Source organism: Canis lupus, chromosome 22, assembly GCF_003254725.2.
Source record: "Canis lupus dingo isolate Sandy chromosome 22, ASM325472v2, whole genome shotgun sequence".
Lineage (NCBI taxonomy): Eukaryota > Metazoa > Chordata > Mammalia > Carnivora > Canidae > Canis > Canis lupus.
The window spans coordinates 20,052,001-20,057,395 of NC_064264.1; positions in this window are offsets into that span (position 1 = coordinate 20,052,001).

Sequence of the window (5,395 nt, forward strand, 5' to 3'; positions counted from 1 at the left end):
GCTACTTATTGTGCTAACATAGACTAAAACAATTCCTGCATAGTTAATTATCATTCTTGTCTCACTATTTAAATTTTATTTACCATATAATTTAGTTTATGTCATCATAACAAAAGAATGAATGAATTATGCTTATGAGCACTTCATGCTACTGAACATTTGATATAATTGAAGAAAATGTATCAAGAAGTCAAACTGTGTGAAACAGAAATTAAGATTTGGTCCTCAAAGAGTTAAAAATATAACTACTGTACCACGCAGCAATTGCCCTGCTGGGCATTTACCCCAAAGATATGGATGCAGTGAAACGTCAGGACACCTGCACCCCAATGTTTATAGCAGCAATGTCCACAATAGTCAAACTGTGGAAGGAGCCTCGGTGTCCATCAAAAGATTAATGGATAAAGAAGATGTGGTCTATGTATACAATGGAATATTCCTCAGCCATTAGAAACGATGAATACCCACCATTTGCTTCAACATGGCTGGAACTGGAGGGTATTATGCTGAGTGAAGTAAGTCAATCGGAGAAGGACAAACATTATATGGTCTCATTCATAATGAAGGGGAATAGAGGAGAAAGGAGAGAAAATGAGTGGGAAATATCAGTGAGGGTGACAGAACATGAGAGACTCCTAACTCTGGGAAAGGAACAAGGGGTGGTGGTAGGGGAGGTGGGTGGGGGTGATGGGGTGACTGGGTGATGGGGACTGAGGGAGACACTTGACAGGATGAGCACTGGGTGTTATGCTATATGTTGACAAATAGAACTCCAATAAAAAATATACAAAAAAAAAAGATTTGGTCTGAGAAATTATCATTAGTTTGATCATTGTACTGAACATGATGAGGATGATGAACAGTTAAGGTGAATAATGGATGCAGGTTTATAAGCTGATAGCAATATAGAGAACTTTTGAGTGTGGAGAAAGTAGAGTTTTAAAATAATGATCTAGAAATGGGAAAAGATTGACTTCAACAGTTATCATCTGTTTCCCTTGTAAGATTGAAGGTGTGCTTGAGGTTGGTGGTCATCATGTCTTGTTCTTCAGTCAAATTCCACTGTGAAGAATTTTAAGGAGTATTGTCTTTCAATAAGTTAATGGTTTTGCCAAGCAAGGCAAGTGGAGGCAGTCAGTCAAGAGTTTGGTGGGGGAAAAAGGGAAGGAAGGAAGATGATATTGAAGCCATGTGGGAAAGTGGAAGCTGTTGGGGTAGAAAGACTGACTGCGTTGATGTAGTTCAAAGATTACTGAATCCATCTATTTTAGGAATCATCTGGAAACAGAAGATGGTAGTCAGAATTAGGATAAATCTCATTTATATCCTTAATCCAGGCATGTAAAATTCATAATAGTTTAAAAATTGTTTACTTATATATCTGCTAATCTTTTATTCTATGATATAATTTCCTTAATAATAGAAAATATTATCTTTTTAAATCTTCTATTACTAGGTGCCTCATGAAAATGTAACTAAGGCACAAATAATACTTAGGTGATCTTGGTATGTAAATTATCGGGTATGTAAGTTATTCAGTGTAAATCAATTTTATATGTATGCTTATGAAAAGACACTCAAAATTATTAATAACTTCAATTTTAAGTGTGATACAGTAACTACTCTCAATTAACCAGCACACTTAGTGGTGATTTTGGTAAATACTAAATTTTACCTATTTAAAACTTTTAAATCTTATTTAAAGATGACTTAGAGTAGAACTTAATTTCATATACATCTTATGGTCTGTAACTAAAGCATTTCCAAATGAACAGCTGTATAATAAGAGATGAGGAAGCAGGGGAGAGAAATGGGGACAAGAAAAGAAAGATAATTGGTGAAAAATGGTGAACATAGACCATACTGAGAAGCTTTTATAGGTAGAGAATACACTAAGTATCTACAGCATAATAATTAAATCTAATATTCTTTAAAAATCCTTCCTTGTATATACATATATTATTTTGTTCTTATAATATATTACTTTGTTATAATTTTTAGAAGTTTCTACTTTCTTGTTTTTTCTTCCCTAATGTATTTTGGAAACTCCATGAGATATTCCATCCACTTTATTTTATACATTCTATAAGCATCGCTAATAAAATTGTGGCTCAATGAAGATGTGAAATGAAAATCACTTAATGTTTTTCTCAATCTTAATTTTCTAATTTTTCTTCATTTTTCCACTTTCCATAATGAATAAATACATAGTCTATATTTTGGCCTAATTTTAAATAGGGTTATTTTGGGAAATGAAGTTTTATACATGTAGATGATCCCTCCTGGCTTCAATGATATAATGGCATTGATTCATCTAAATGGAACTTTTAATGTCACTGTACATTTCCTGCTAAATGGAATGCATGAATTTTTGTATATATTAAGTTTTGGCATGGATTTAACTTTTTTCTAATTCTATATATGTATAGGTATATATATGTAATGTGTGTGCATATATAATTTTTCTTGTTTGCTTTTCCATATCTCCATGCAAATGGAAACACATGAACAAATTTTCATAATAGCTGAATTAGAGTTAAACCCAAGTACCTGTTCACTAAGACAGCACTTGTAGTCATTAATTTCTTTTATCACAACCTCACCATTAACCTTAATTTTCCTCATAAAAAAAAATTGACTTGTACTAAATAATTTCTAGGGGCACCTGGGTGGCTCAGTCATTTAAGCATCTGCCTTCAGCTTAGGTCATGATCTGGAAGTCCGGGGATTGAGCCTGGTGTCCTACTCCCTGTTCAGTAGGGAGTCTGCTTCTCCCTCTGCCCCTCACCCAACTTGTACTCTCTTTTGCTTGCTCTCTCTTTTTCTCAAATAAAGTCTTTAAAAAATAATAATTTCTAAATTTGAATTACTTATGATTTAAGGTTATGGATTTTTTAAAACTTTAAAAGAAAGTTCAAGAAAAAGAAAATTATATTAAAAGAGTAGTTTCCATGACAAAGAAACTGTTCCCATAGTACTTTTATATCAAAAATGAGTATTTGCCTTATAGTACTCATAATGTGGGAATCTTATGGAATTACACACACTAAAGGAAATAGTTCATCTTTGAAGTGCTCTTATAATATTTAAGGATGATAATATATTATTAATGAGAAAAGATGTATATTCCCTCTTGGTTTTCCAAAATACCTACATTCTTCAGAAATATAATTTGAGTTTATTTGAATTTATTTATTCATATTTATTATGAATTAAATAATTAAACACATGATACATGTGTAGATTGTTGAGCGATTATTTTCCATGGATGTCTTATATTTCTGCATGTCTTGAGAATGAAGCAGTTCTGCTTATTGTTCTTGACTATGTTTTTAAAGAAGTCTATTTAGTAAAAAGGCTTGGACCATATGGACCATATATGTGTTATATGTAATTATTATAATATATGTAGTTACATATATATGTAATTCCTTTTTTTTTTTCTTTTTTTTTTTTTTTTTGCTTTGGGGCAAAGGGCAAGTTTGCTATAGCCTTGGAATGTAGAGATAGTATTTCCATCTGAAGCAAAAGATAGACATGTTCACTGTCCAGGGTAATACGTGAAATATTTCCATCCAAAGCGAAGAGTAGATGTGCTAAATGATCAGTGAGTGCCCTGTAAGCTCAGGGGTCCTCTCCTTTGATGCAACCGAACACATGTATTGTTATCTGTGTTTATATTTCATTGCACTTATGGACTTTGGCTGAAAATCGCATGTTGATTCTCATGCTGCTTGCTGTGCTGTAGTATATATTCTTCATTTCTGACCCAAGTCTTGGGTCCTACACCAGCATTTATGAAATTGTGGCAGGCTAAGTTATTAGCTGGCAAATAGGATAAGATCTCAGAGCATTGGCATTTCTTGACAGTTTTGATGTGAAGCACTGGATACTCACAAACACATTTCTCTTCAAGAAGAATGAGGACCTGTTGGGAAATATCTAGGACTTGAGGGAGATCATGGAGATCAGTAGTAAACATGTAGATTGATTTTATGGACACTTGGTAATAAATATTTCCAGCATTTTGTTGACTTTTACTGAGTAGGAGTTGAGACAATGACTACAGATTGAGTTACAGAAAATGGTTCAAAAATCAGCCTTCTGAAAAAAAAAAAAATCAGCCTTCTGAATGGTGGCAACTTGTGGCTAACTTTTCTCTCAGCAGTGGGACACTTTCTTGCTCAGGTCTACCCCATTGTAATAATTAGTACCCAAATTCATCCTGGATGGACATTAAGTTTTTTACTTATTCCTTTCCCTCCCTCATCTAACAGCAGTTACAGGGATGGGTTATCTACACAAAGAAATGAAAGAAGAAAATTCATGGCCACTTTGGTTTGAAAACGAGAGCATTTTTTTAAAAAAAGATTTTATTTTATTTTAGAGACATATATCTCTGTCTCTAAAGAGAGAGAGACCACATGTAAGTGAGGGGAGGGAGAGGGACAAGCAGACTCCGAGATGAGTGCAGAGCCCAACATGGGACTTGATCTCATGATTCTGAGATCATGACCTGAGTGAAACTAAGAAGCTGAAACTTAACTGACTGAGCCACCCAGGTGCCCTGAAAACCAGAGCATTTTTATAACCTTGGATCATTGCAGGATGAAAAAGTAGACACACAATGCTTGTATAGTAAGATTAGTAATGGTTGGGTTGTTTTATAGCTTAAAACCTTCTATAATTTATTAAGACAATCTCAGATGGGGCACAGGTGGCTCAGTTGGTTAAGTGGCTGACTCTTGATTTTGATTAAGGTCATGATCTCAGGGTCATGAGACTGAGCCCTGCATCAGGCTCTGTGCTCGGCTTAGAGCCTCAACATTCTTTATCTCCCTCCTCCTGTGCCCCTCCCCCCTGTTCACACATGCATGCTCTCTAAAAAATATTAATTAAAAAAAAGATAATTTCAGATTTATTCAGGAAAAAACTCCAACAAAATGTCATAGAGTTATTGGCATTGAGTGTGGGCTGCTGTAAGGCAGATTGGCACCCTGAAGAGATTTCCTTGCGACAGACTCCCAGGTGAAACCACAGATAAGGCAATGAATAGTACTTTTTATTTTATTGCCCCAGATTGGGTTTAAAATACCAATGAAGAGGACCCACTAGGGAATAAGAAACAGATCCAAATAAATCTAGATAAATTCATGCATTCAACCCTTCTGATACAAAAGACGCTTCCGGTTCTTATGATAAAAATGGCCAGAAATGTAAGCGATACTATTATGAGAATGAGACCAAAAAATGACCTGGATAAAGGTGAACTTTTAAAAAGCCACCACTGTGCGAGAAAAGCCTTCGTAAGCTAAAGAATTCAAACTTTGTAGTACCACTGGAAAATCATATGTATTTCCGATTAATAAGTCAGAGGATCCTCAAAGTTCAAACT